This window comes from Protopterus annectens, chromosome 11.part0 (assembly GCF_019279795.1).
Source record: "Protopterus annectens isolate FY-2018-M chromosome 11.part0, PAN1.0, whole genome shotgun sequence".
Classification (NCBI taxonomy): domain Eukaryota; kingdom Metazoa; phylum Chordata; order Ceratodontiformes; family Protopteridae; genus Protopterus; species Protopterus annectens.
The window spans coordinates 618,980,829-618,995,462 of record NC_056745.1 but is presented as its reverse complement, the minus strand read 5'-3'; the positions used below and the strand labels follow the sequence as shown (position 1 = coordinate 618,995,462).

General features: G+C 44.1%; 1 protein-coding gene across 6 annotated transcripts in view; it reads left to right on the top strand.

Annotated features, from left to right (window-relative positions):
• The window catches only part of PHF21B (PHD finger protein 21B), a 2,393,713-nt gene that overhangs the window by 718,950 nt on the left and 1,660,129 nt on the right, over nucleotides 1-14,634 (top strand). The gene's annotated exons all lie outside the window — the stretch shown is intronic.

The following is a 14,634-nucleotide window of genomic DNA, read 5'->3' as shown; positions in this document are numbered from 1 at the left end:
GAGAGCAAAGGCATTCTTCTAGAGCATCTGGCGTTTGTAAAAAGATTACTAATTGGCCTAGGGTACTCAGTAAACGAACAGAAATCAAAACTAGTGCCCTCTCAAGAGATAATATTCCTGGGTGCAAGCTTAAATACAACTGCCCAGATGGCTTATCTCACACCAGACAAACAAAAGCAACTGACTTCTTACTTCAGGAAATTGGCAACAAAAACCCACTTATCTGCAAAGAAAATCCTGCAGGCCTTGGGTTTCATGGCATCCTGCATTCTAGTAATTCCATATGCCAGACTGCATATGAGGAAACTACAGTGGTATCTAAAAAGTGTTTGGACTCAGCATTGCCGCAGCCTGGAGACAGTAATTGCACTCATTCCCTGCCTGCAACAGGAGTTTTGATGGTGGGCAGAGGCCTGTCACCACAGCAAGGGTCTGCCATTCAGTTTAGCCACAGCCCGACAGACATTGGCAACGGATGCATCAGATTATGCCTGGGGGGCCCATATGGCAGGCAAATGTATTCAGGGCACATGGCCTGCAAACCAGATGCATCTTCACATCAATCAAAAAGAGATGCTAGCTGTTCAAAATGCCCTGACAGCTTTCAAGGACCTGCTTCATCCAGGACAGCTACTGATAAAGAAACTACGGTCATGTGGTACATAAACAAGCAGGGAGGTACACATTCCTACTCCCTCTGCAGACAAGCAATGACCTTATGGGACACAGCATTGACTTTTCAAGTTCACCTGCAAGCTCAATTCCTGCCAGGAAAAACAAATACACTGGCAGATGATCTAAGCAGAAACCTCATGGATCCCCATGAATGGAAACTAGATCCACAAGTCTTCAGCATGATAACAAGGAAATGTGGATGCCCAGATATAGATCTATTCGCCTCCCTTCACTACTGCCATTTGCAGAGATTTTGCACAAGGACTCATCACAAACAAGCATGGAAAGTGGACCCCCTATCCTTCAGCTGGAAAAATCTAACAGTATATGCCTTTCCTCCACTGCCTCTCCTTCCCAGGGTACTCCTAAAATTCAGACAAGAGAAGCCAAAAATGATACTGATTGCACCAGACTGGCCACGCCAGCACTGGTACCCAATCCTAAAGAGCTTGTCTCAAGGTCCAGCATGGATATTGCCTCAAATTTCTCACTTGCTGACCCAACAAAACAATCGGATTCTGCACAGCCAACTCAGGACCTTAAATCTGGCAGCATGGCGGATAATGTAGCCATTCAGGACACTCCTCTTTCAAAAGCTGTTATGGATGTTATCTTGGAGGCCAGGAGGCCCAGTACCAGAAAATCTTATGCAGAAAAATGGAAGAGATTCTGTGCTTGGAACCAGGAACAAGGCATTGACACGTGTGTACCAAATATCCCTCAGATTTTGCAGTACCCGAGAAGCTGAACAAAGGCCTTTCTTTCTCATCAATTAAGATTCATGCCTCTGCCATTTCATCCCATTACAATACGGAACCACCTATTGTTTCTCATCCTTTAATTAGGCAGTACCTCAGAGGGGCCAAAAACATTAGGCCTCCAAGGAGAGCACCAATTCCGGCCTGGGACCTCAATTATGTTTTGGAAAACTCACACTGCCTCCTTTCGAGCCAGCATCAACAGCGGATATAAAATTCTTATCCTGGAAAACAGCTCTGCTCCTAGCAATAACCTCTGCAAGACGAGTCTCTGAGTTACAAGCACTCATGGCTGTGGAAACTTTTATCATTTTTCACCCAGACAGGGTTTCTCTGAGGACAAACCCAACATTTATGCCTAAGGTTGTGTCCAGTGTGGCCCTCAGCCAAACCATTCACTTTCCTACCTTTTATCCAAATCCACAGAACAAGGGTGAGAAAATTCTGCATTCTTTGGACATACACAGGCAGTTACACTTCTACTTGGACAGAACTGAAGCTTTCAGAAAGACTGAGCAACTTTTAGTGGCATATGCTGCAGGATCACAAGGGAAGGCTATCTCAAAACAGACTGTTTCAAAATGGATAGACCATTGCATCCGTTTCTGCTATTTTCAGCATGGCAAATCAGTGCCTAAGGGCATTAGGCCTCATTCCACCAGAGCAGCAGCCACTTCAGCAGCCTTCCTCAGAGGAGTACCAACCAAAGATATCTTAGAGGCTGCAACTTGGAGTTCAGTGCACACTTTCACAAAGCGCTACCACTTACTTCTTTACTCTAAGTCCAGAGCAGGCTTTGCCACTGCAGTTCTGCAGGGCCTCATAGCCTCTCCTAATGCTATTTAGCCCAGCCACCCATCCTCAGCTTTGGGATTCAACCCAAGAGTAATGACTGCAACAGTGAAACACGATGAACATAGTACAGTTGTGTACCTACCATAAATGTAGATGTTCGAGTGTATTCACTGTTGCAGTCCAGGTTACCCTCCCACCACCCCCCTTTTCTTTGCTGGGACTTATCTGCACTTCTCTATCCTATACAACCTATGTGGTGTATTTGCTTGTAGATGAAGGAAATGTTATCTTTGTGCATGCATATTTATTGGCATATTTTTTCAGCCTACCAATTTGGGGGCACCTGACATCTGGGGCAAGAAAAACTGAAGAAAATGGCATCTGCTGCATCTTTTATACCCCTGGTGCACTGACGTCAGGGAAGAGGTGACAGCAACCGACGCCGGACCTAGACTTTGGAATTCTGGCCGACTGAGGGTAGCCTGCCAGCAGGATAACCCAAGAGTAATGACTGCAACAGTGAATACACTCTAACATCTACATTTATGGTAGGTACACAACTGTACTTTCCCATTAGGGGTCACCACAGCGGATCATCTGTTTCCATTTCTTCCTGTCCTCTGCATCTTGCTCTGTCACACCAACCACCTGCATGTCCTCTCTCACCACCTCCATAAACCTTATCTTAGGCCTTCCTCTTTTCCTGTTACCTGGTAGCTTCATCCTTAGCATCTTTTTTCCAATATACTCAGCATCCCTCACATGTCCAAACCAACGCATCTTGCCTCTCTGGCTTTGTCTCCAAACCTTCCAACCTGGGCTGACCCTCTAATATACTTATTCCTAATGCTGTCCACCCTTGTCACACCCAGTGCAAATCTTAACATCTTTAACTCTGCCACATCCAGCTCTAACTCCTGCCTTTTTGTCAATGCCACTGTCTCCAACCCATATACCATAGCTGGTCTCACTACCCTCTTGTGTAGACCTTCCCTTTCACAATTACTGGTACTCGTCTGTCACAAATCACTCCTGACACTCTTCTCCACCCATTTCATCCTGCCTGTACTCTCTTCTTCACCTCTCTTCCACACTCACCATTACTCTGAACTATTGATCCCAAGTATTTAAACTCATCCACCTTTGCCACCTCTACTCATTGCATCCTCACCATTCCTCTATCCTCTTTCTCATTCACACACACATAGTCTGTCTTAGCCCTGCTGACCTTCATTCCTCTTCTCTCTAGAGCATATCTCCATCTCTCCAGGGTCTCCTCCACCCGTTTCCTACTCTCACTACAGATCACAATGTTATCTGCAAACATCATAGTCCATGGGGACTCCTGTCTGATCTCGTCTGTCAACCTGTCTATCACCATTGCAAATAAGAAAGGGCGCAGAGCTGATCCTTGATGTAATCCCACCGCCACCTTAAACGCATCCATCACTCCCACCACAGACCTCACCACTGTCACACTACCCTCGTATATATCCTGTACATAATTGAGTTTTCTTCTAAATGACTATAAACTCTGTTGGCATCAATTCCAGTATATAGTTTATATGTCAGAAGGCAAGTTATTGGTCTATAATTCTTAGGGTAGCTTGCAAGTTTACTCCTAAGTAGGAGCATTGTTTTTCCTGTTAGCCAGGTTGGTGTCTGTTCTGGGTACACATATAAAGAGTTCTTACTCATTGCTAAATCTTCGTGCAAATACTTTTAACCAGAAGTTAGGTACTGCATCTGGGCCTGGGGTTTTCCATTTAGAGGCTTTTCTTAACTTTGTTTTAATTTCTCTGGCTGTTACTTCATCCCATTTCATATCCTGTACCTTTAAACTTCTTATTCTTTCTTTTAAGTCTTCTATCCATTTAGCATGTTTGTTATGTTTCATAGGATCTTCATAAGTGCTTTTCCAAAGTATATCTATTTCTTCCTTTTTTGGTGGTCTTTCAATTCTTTTTACCTTGTTTCCCAATTCTCTATAAAACTATTTTGAGTCAACAGTAAATTGCTTATTTTGTACTTTTTCTTTGTATTTATCTGCGTATGTTCTTCTTTTTTCTGCCTGTGCTGAGAATTTTAGTTTATATGCGATACATCCTGATCCGTTCTAATACTGTGCATTGCTTTTATCACTTCTGTCTAAGTATTTTTGTTGATATTTTCCCTGTTGCGTACTCTTCTAATAATGGCACTTGTCTTCATTGCTTTATAGTTTTCTCTATTCGATACTTACATGATGATATTCAATTTTTTTCCCTTCCTTTCCCTCACTACCCTGTGTTCTTGTGTTAGAACTTCAGTTATTAATTTAGCTGCACAGTAATATATCCTGTTTACTTCTGTTATATCACATGGATCTCTGTGGACAATCCTAATTACGGTGTTCATTTGTTGTATCAAACTTCTGACTTGTTGGGTTTTATTGACCTTCTGCAGTCTATTTCTTTCATTGATCTTAATACGTCTGTCTCTGTTAAATCATGCATCTCTTCTCTTAGCTCATTTTCTTCTAAACTGAGGGCACATTTTTTGTTTTAAATTTCCTGCAGGCATTCTAGAGAAAGTTTTATAGCATCTTCCTGTGGCACATTCTCTTCAGTTTCATCCTATGCCATCCGTTGCTCTGTCATTCGGGAACTCACTAGCCTATCACTCTTCAACATTGACTGCATCAGAGTTTCCACAGTTTCCTGTTCCTTCCCTTGCTGCCCAGCTTCAGGTGAACATTTATACTGGTTTCCTGTGGAACGCTCCAAAATGTCTTCATATGGCACCTGACCAATTGCTTCCCATTCCACTGGTTTCCCCTTAATTTGGATGTCCGATGTTCTTCGTGTTTCACTGTTGCAGTCATTATATTTGGGTAATCTGCTGGCAGGTTGCCCTTAGTCGGCCTGAATAACAAAGTCTTGGGTCCTGCATCGGTTTCTGTCTCCTCTTCCATTACGTCAGGTCATCAGGGGTATAAAACATGCAGCCGACGTCATTTTATTCAGTCTTTCTTGCCGCACAGTGCCCAAAGCAGTTCACAAGTGCCTGTCGGCACACTCCTGAAATTTTCGCATTCGAGTTTCAGAACCGAAGTCTTCAATTAAAGCTAAGTACCCCGTTGGGGAAACTTTTTCTTGCTCCTTACCAATGTCAGTAAAAGTTAATAATTGCATTACTCGTGGGAAGCAAATACCTCATAAGGATTTTCATTTGTACTGTATTCCTTGCCTAGGCCCAGATCATAATGTGCCTTGCTGTCAGTTCTGTGCTAGATTTAACCAACGCACTGTTAAGCGTCGGTATACTTTTGCTTCAGAATATTTTGGATCCAGATTTAATTACCCTGAAATGTCATCGGTTAGCAATCCAACTATCAGAGTTCACAAAAAACGGAAAGAAAAAGACAGAGACAGACCGTCGAGGTCCAAAACCGACAACGAAGCTTCTCCTAAGCCAGTCGCTGGTTCGCCAGTACTCAGTGAGGCGCTTTCGCAGCCCCTGATACCCGCTACATTTGAGTCGCAGGCCTCTTCCGAGACCCATGTGGAGTCCGGTATGCCGTGAGATTCACACAGTATTGAACCTGCGGATGTCTCTCCCTTGGATGGGTCCAGAGCTGCTGAGCAGGCACCGGCTTCTGAGGGTGTTTTCAGGCTCAACATTTTTATATAAAACTGATGCCAGCTTCAAAAACAAGATCAAAAACATCTTCTGTGTCTAAAAACTGACGCATGAGCCAAGTGCTCAGGCCCCTATGCCTAAAAAACAGATGATCAAAATGGCTGAGGACTTAATTACCTTGACCAGGGGTTCCCAACCCCCCCCCCCCCCCAAGAGGCCTGGGCAAGACACTGATTATGAATCTTCAGATCAGGTTTCCATTTCTTCTGATTTCTCTTCTGATCAGGAATTTTCTATTCCACCTTATGAGGATTCAGATGCAGAAGAATCCATCCCATCTGCATCTCCTCCTGAGGATTATTCTTTTGGAGAAACCTTGCATACTGTAAGGGAACATTTTCACTGGGAAAGTCAGGACTTCCCTGAATCAAAAAAGAGGCTTAGGTATTTACTCCTCCTTCCTCAGCATAGACCTTTGGCAATATCTCCTGTATTAGACATTGTTGATGATGTGTTTTCGGAATCAAGCATGGCTCCTGATTCTCCAGTAAGCCAGACAGATATTACAGGGTTCCTGACTCCCACGAAATTCTGTTCAAAAATCCTGCTGCTGATCCTGAGACTATCTCACAGGGTCCCAAAGGTGTAAAGGCCTCTACAGCCAAAAATCTTACCCCCTCTGATAAGAGATTCCAGGGCGCTGGATAGATGGGGAAAGAAGGTTTATACGTCTGCAACCTTGGCATTTAGGGCCTTAAACTGCCAGTTTCATATGCTTAAATATCAACAGCATGTTATGGGCTTATTGAAACAGAAAATGATGTTGATTTCTGATTGTGTGGAAAATAAAGAATTACAGGAGTTATTGCATGCCGCAGAACAGGTTGGAAAGCATATTTTGCAATGTGGTTTTGATTCCTTGGAGAGGCCTCTTGCAGGGCCGCAGTTACTGGATCTGTGATTAGAAGGCATGCCTGGCTCAAGGAGCAAAATCTGCCTGATCATGTTAAAGCTAAATTGTTGGATGCCCCTTTACAGCATGATACTCTGTTTGGTAATAAGGCAGAAGAGGTTTACAGCATGATACTCTGTTTGGAAGTAAGGCAGAAGAGTTAAAAGATTTCTTACAAGTGCAGCCACCCAGGTTCAGTAGGCACTGGCCTACTAATAATTGGTCCTTTCCTGTGTCCAACAGAGCCTCTCAAGGCAAATCCAGTTGCTCAAAAGGCTCTAGATACCAATCACAGGTTTCTTACAGGTCAAAGCAATGGGGTGCCTCCACCTCCAAATCTGGAGGAAACAAAGCACAACCCTACAGTAAGCAGTCTCAATGACTTCCCTCTACCTTCACCAAGCACTTATCTTTTGGCAGCCCCCTTGGGGGGTGGGGATTAGCACTTCATGCTCAAAACTGGCAGTTAATTACCCTGGACAAGTGGGCATTAAACATAGTATCCCAGGGGTACAGATTTAATTTCCATACTTTGCCAATTCCAAATGGTTGGCTAGATCTGCCACAAAATCAATGGGCAGAGGCTCAGAAACAAGTTATGTCCCTCATGGATATGGGGGCTATTCAACCAGTACCAGAACAGTAAAAAGGACAAGGTTTTTATTCAAGACCTTTCCTGCTACCCAGAAAAGACCATGCCTGGCATCCAATACTGGATTTATCGATTTTGAACACACTCCTGGACATTCCAAAATTCAAAATGCTAACTTTACAACAGCTACTGCCTATGCTGGGCAGGAACGCTTGGTTAGTGACTCTAGACTTAAAAGAGGCATACCTGCATATCCCAGTAAGGTAATCGTGCTGAAGATACCTCTGCTTCAAGGCAGGTTTTTTGCATTACCAATTCTCTGCATTGCCCTTTGGCTTATCTACTGCACCCAGGATCTTTACAAAGTGCCTAGCACCAGTAATTGCATTTTGCAGACAAAGAAGCATACACATTTATCCTTACCTGGACGACTGTCTCATTCAAGCAGAGAACAAGGACATTCTTCTACAACATCTGGCGTTTGTAAAAAGGCTTCTAACATGGCTAGGGTACACAGTAAATGAAAAGAAATCCCAACTGGTACCCTCTCAAATAATTACATTCCTGGGTGCAAGTTTGAATACAACGGCCCAGATGGGCTTACCTTATGCCAGACAAACAAAGGCAACTGACAACATACTTCAAACAGATGGCAAGAAAAACCCAGTTATCTGCAAGATAAATTCTGCAGGCTTTGGGGTTCATGGCATTCTGCATTCAGCTAATTCCATATGCAAGACTGCATATGAGGAAACTTCAGTGGTACCTAAAAAGTTTATGGAGTCAACATTATCACAGTCTGGGAACAATGATTCCTCCTGTCTACAACAGGAGTTTCTTTGGTGGGCAGAGACTTGTCACCAAAACAAGGGACTGTCATTCACTCTACTCCCTGCCACCCAAACTCTAAGTACAGATGCATCAGACTATGCTTGGGGGGGGGGCCCACATGGCAGGGAGATGCATTCAGGGCATATGGAGCCCAAAACAAATGCATCTGCATATCAGCCAGAAAGAGATGCAAGCTGTTCAGAATGCTCTGACAGTCTTCAAGGACTTACTTCATCCAGGACAACTACTGATAAAGACGGACAACACCACGGTTATGTGGTACATAAACAAGCAGGGGGTACACATTCCTACCCCCTTTGCAGACTAGCCATGGCATTGTGGAACACAGCTTTGACTTTCCAAGTACATCTTCAAGCTCAATTCCTGCCAGGAAAACAAAATACTCTGGCAGACGACCTAAGCAGAAATCTTATGGACCCGCACGAGTGGAAACTGGATCCACAAATCTTCAGCATGGTAACACAGAAATGGGGGAGCCCAGACATAGATCTATTTGCCTCTCCCCAAAATTATCAACTGGACAAATTCTGTGCAAGGTCTTATCACAGACAAGCATGGAAAGTGGATGCCCTATCCTTCAGTTGGAAAAACCTATCAGTCTATGCCTTTCCCCCTCTGCCTCTTCTCTCCAAGGTCTTACTAAAGGTCGGACAGGAAAAACCAAAAATGATCCTGATTGCTCCGGACTGGCCTCACCAGCACTGGTACCCAATTCTAAGGAATATGTCTCAACTCCCTCCTTGGTACTTGCTGCAAATACCTCACCTACTGTCTCAGCAGAACAATCAAATTCTGCACACTCAGCTCCAAACTCTGAACCTTGCAACATGGCTGATCATTTAATTATTCAAACACCTCTCAGTAAATCTGTGATGGATGTCATTTTGGAAGCCAGAAGGCCTAGTACTAGAAAATCTTATGCTGATAAATGGAAGAGATTCTGTGCTTGGAACCAAGCACAAGGAACGGATACAGCAAAACCAAATATCCCTCAGATTTTACAATACTTGACTGAGATGTTCGACAAGGGCCTATCTTTTTCTTCAATAAAAATCCATGCTTCTGCCATCTCGGCTCATTACAACACGGAGCCTCCCCTCTTTTCTCATCCTCTGCTTAAACAGTATTTTAGAGAGGCCAAAAATTTAAGGCCTCCCAGAAGATCACCAACTCCTGCATGGGACCTCAATTTTGTGCTGGAAAAACTCACCCTGCCTCCTTTTGAACCAGCAGCTACTGCGGATATAAAACTTGTATCTTGGAAAACAGCTTTACTCTTGGCAATCACTTCAGCAAGAAGGGTTTCAGAACTCCAGGCTCTCATGGCTGTGGAGCCTTTTATTACATTTTACCCGGACAGGGTATCCCTCAGGACCAGTCCTTCCTTTATGCCTAAGGTGGTATCCAGTGTGGCTCTTAACCAAACAATTCACTTGCCAACATTTTACCCAAATCTGCAAAACAAGGGGGAGCGGATTCTGCATTCATTGGATGTACACAAACAAGTAAGATTCTACTTAAACAGGACCAAATCTCTAAGAAAGTCTGAGCAACTACTGGTGGCATTTGCTTCAGGATCAGAGGGGAAGGCTATATCAAAGCAGACTATTTCTAAGTGGATAAGCCACTGTATTCGTTTCTGCTACTTGCACCATGGTAAACCTGTTCCCAAGGGAATCAGATCACATTCCACTAGGGCTGCTCTACCTCCGCAGCCTTTCTCAGAGGAGTTCCAACCAAAGACATTCTAGAAGCTGCTACTTGGAGCTCTCTTCATAACTTCACAAAGCATTATCATTTGCCTCTCTTCTCCAAATCCAGGGCAGGCTTTGCCACTGCAGATGTTCATCGTGTTTCACTGTTGCAGTCATTACACTTGGGTTATCCTGCTGGCAGGCTACCCGCAGTCGGCCTGAATTCCAAAGTCCTGGTCCGACGACGGTTGCTGTCACCTCTTCCCTGATGTCAGTGCACCAGGGGTATAAAAGATGCAGCCAACGCCATTTTCTTCTGTATTTCTTGCCGCGCGGTGCCTGAAGCAAAAGCAGTTCGCAAGTGCTGGTCGGCCGACTCCTGAGATTTTCAAAAACAAATTTCAGATCCGAAGTCTTCATTAAAGCTAAGTACCCCGTCGGGGAAACTTTTTTCTTGCTCCAGACCGATGTCAGAAAAAGTTAACAATTGTATTTCCTGTGGGAAGCAAATACCTCATAAGGATTTTCATTCTTACTGTATTCCTTGCCTAGGCCTTGATCACAACGTTGCTAGCTGTCGGTTTTGCGCTAGATTTAACCAACGCACTATTAAGCATCGGTACAATTTTGCCTTTCATTACTTTGGCTGAAGATTCAATTATATAATGTCGGAACAAGCGACGACTGGAGTTTATAAAAAGCACAAGGATAAGGACAGGCATCCGAGGTCCAAAACAGACGAGGCTTCCACTAAGCCAGTCGCCGGTTCTCAGTGAGGCGCTTTCGCAGCCCCTGACGCCCACTACCTCAGAGCCACAGGCCACTGCCAACTCCCACGTGGAGCCAGCTAGGCCTCTGGATACTCAAGGTATTGGACACTCGGAAACTATTCCCTCATATGGGTCCAGAGCCGCTGAGCAGGCATCGGCTTCTGAGGGTGTTTTCAGACCTACACAGTTGCATGTAAAGCCTACCTCAGTTTCCAAAGCAAAGACTAAAGCAGCTCTAAAGACAAAGAAACAAGTACAGCATTCTACTGGACAGACTTCCATGCTTAAAAAACAGATGCTCAAAATGGCCAAAGACCTAATTACCTTGATCAGGGGTTCTCATCCCACTCCTGATAAGAGGCCTAGGCAAGAGACAGAATATGAATCTTCAGATCAGGTTTCCATTTCCTCTGACTCCTCTTCTGAGCAGGAATACTCTCTTCCTCCCTATGAGGATTCTGATGCTGAAGAATCTATTCCTTCAGCCTCTCCTGAGGATTTTTCTTTTGGGGAAACCCTGCATACCATGAGGGAGCACTTCCACTGGGAGAGAGACAAGACTACTCGGAATCAAAGAAAAGACTTAGAGATTTTCTTTTACTACCTCAGCACAGGCCTCTTGCTGTGTTAGACATTGTAGATGATGTATTTTCAGAGTCCGGCCTTTCTCCTGACTCTTTACCCCCTGCCCCTGTAAAACCAGACAGATACTACAGGGTTCCAGACTCTCATAAATTTCTTTATAAAAACCCTGCTGCTGATCCAGAAACTATTTCTCAGGGTCCCAAAGGGGTCAAGGCTTCTACTGCAAAAAACCCCTATCCCCTCTGACAGGGATTCTAGGGCACTAGACAGATGGGGGAAAAAAGTTTACACTTCTGCTACTTTGGCTGTGAGGGCTTTAAATTGTCAATTTCATATGCTTAAATATCAGCAATACTTAATGTCACAGCTAAAACAGAAAATGTTGGCAAATTCTGATTGTGCAGAAAATAAGGAAATGCAGGATTTACTGCATGCAACTGAAGAAGTGGGAAAGCATACATTGCAATGTGGTTTTGATTCTCTAGAGGCCTCTTGCAGGGCCGCAGTCACAGTTTCTGTCATTAGGAGGCATGCTTGGTTAAAGGAACAGAATCTACCTGATCATGTTAAAGCAAAATTACTAGATGCTCCATTACAGCATGATACTTTATTTGGTATTAAAGCAGAGGAGGTGTTGAAGAAAATGGAGGACAAAGTGAAATCCATGCAAACAATAAAGGATTTCTTACAGGTACAGCCACCCAGATTTAGCAGGAACTGGCCTACAAATAATTGGTCCTTTCCAGTGTTGGACAGACCACAAAGAGGCAGATACAGACGTCCTAGAGGCAGATCCCAGCCCCAGGGCTCATACAGGCCAAAACAGTGGGGCACTTCTACCTCCAAAAGTGGAGAAGACAAATCACAGCCATACAGGAAACAGTCCCAAAGACTTTCCTCTGCCAGCACCAAGCACTTATCGTTTGGCGGCCCCCTTAGGGGGAAAATTAGCACTTTTTTCTCAAAACTGGCACATGATCACCCAGGACAAATAGGTGTTGGATATAGTGTCCCAGGGCTACAGGTTCCACTTTCAAACCCTGCCACGGGCAAAAGGTATGCCAGACCTGCCACACAATCAATGGGCAGAGGCACAAAAACAAGTTTCATCCCTCATGGACATGAGGGCCATTCAGCGAGTACCACAGCAAGAGCAGGGACAAGGATTTTACTCAAGACTTTTCTTGGTACCCAGAAAGGACAAAGCCTGGAGACCAATACTGGACCTGTCTATTCTAAACACATTTCTGGATGTTCCAAAATTCAAAATGTTGACTTTGCACCAGCGTCTGCCCATGCTGGACAAGAAGGCTTGGCTTGTAACTTTGGACCTAAAAGAGGCATACCTGCATGTACCAATCAGACAGTCTTGCAGAAGATACCTCAGATTCATAGCTGGTTCAATGCACTACTAATTCTCTGCACTGCCCTTTGGCTTATCTACTGCGCCCAGGGTCCTCACAAAATGCCTGGCACCAGTAATTGCATATTGCAGACAATGAGGAATTCAAATATATCCTTACTTGGACGATTGCCTTATTCAAGCAGAGAACAAGGACATTCTACTAGAGCACCTGGCGTTTGTAAAAAGATTATTGATTTGCCTAGGGTACACAGTAAACGAAAATAAATCAAAATTAGTACCCTCTCGAGAGATAATATTCCTGGGTGCAAGTTTAAATACAACTGCCCAGATGGCTTATCTCACGCCAGACAAACAAAGGCAACTGACTTCTTACTTCACAATGTTGGCAATAAAAACCCAGTTATCTGCAAGAAAAATTCTGCAGGCTTTGGGCTTCATGGCATCCTGCATTCTGCTAATTCCATATACCAGACTGCATATGAGGAAACTACAATGATATCTAAAAAGTGTTTGGATTCAACATTGCCACAGCCTGGAAACATTGATTACCCTCATTCCTTGCCTTCAATAGGAGTTTTGATGGTGGGCACAGGCCTGTCTCCTCAACAAGGGACAGCTATTCAACCTACCCACAGCCAGGCAGTCAATAACAACAGATGCTTCAGATTATACCTGGAGGGCCCACATGGCAGGAAAATGTATTCAGGGCACATGGCCCTCAAACCAAATGCATCTTTATATCAATCAAAAAGAGATGCTAGCTATTCAGAATGCCCTGACAACTTTCAAGGAACTTCTTCATTCAGGACAACTACTGATAAGGACGGACAATATTACAGTCATGTGGTACATAAACAAGCAGAGAGGCACACATTCCTACCCCCTCTGCAGACAAGCCATGACCTTGTGGGACACAGCATTGACTTATCAAGTACATCTGCAAGCACAATTCCTGCCAGGAAAGAAAAATACTCTGGCAGATGAACTAAGCAGCAGAAACATTACAGATCCCCACGAGTGGAAACTGGATCCACAAGTCTTCAGCATGATAAGAAAGAAATGAGGATGCCCAGACATAGATCTTTTTGCCTCCCCTCACAACTGCCAACTATAGAGATTATGCACAAGGACTTATCACAAGCAAGCATGGAAAGTGGATGCTTTATCATTCAGCTGGAAAAACCTAACAGTATATGCCTTTCCTCCTCTGCCTCTCCTTCCCAAGGTACTCCTAAAGGTCAGACAAGAGAAGCCAAAAATTATTCTGATTGCCCCAGACTGGCCCTGCCAGCACTGGTACCCAATCCTAAAGAGCTTGTCTCAAGGCCCAGCCTGGACATTGCCTCTAATTCCTCACTTACTGACCCAACGAAACAATCAGATCTTGCACAGCCAACTCAGGACCCTAAATCTGGCAGCATGGCGAATAATGTAGCCATTCAGAACACACCTCTCTCTAAAGCAGTGATGGATGTTACTTTGGAGGCCAGGAGGCCAAGTACCAGAAAATCTTATGCAGAAAAATGGAAGAGATTCTGTGCTTCGAACCAGGCACAAGGAATTGACATGCTTGTACCAAATATTCCTCAGATTTTACAATACCTAACTGAGATGCTGGACAAAGGCCTATCCTTCTCATCAATTAAAATCCATGCCTGTGCCATTTCAGCTCATTACAATATGGAACCACCTATTTTTTCTCATCCATTGCTTAGGCAGTACCTCAGAGGGGGCCAAAAACATAAGACCTCCAAGGAGAGCACCAATTCCTTCATGGGACTTCAATTATGTCTTGGAGAAGCTCACACTGCCACCTTTTGAGCCAGCCAATACAGCTGAAATAAAGTTCTTATCTTGGAAAACAGCTCTGATCCTAGCAATAATCTCTGCAAGACGAGTCTCAGAGTTACAGGCTCTCAATAGCTGTGGAACCTTTTATCATTTTCCATCCAGACAGGGTTTCTCTGAGGTCAA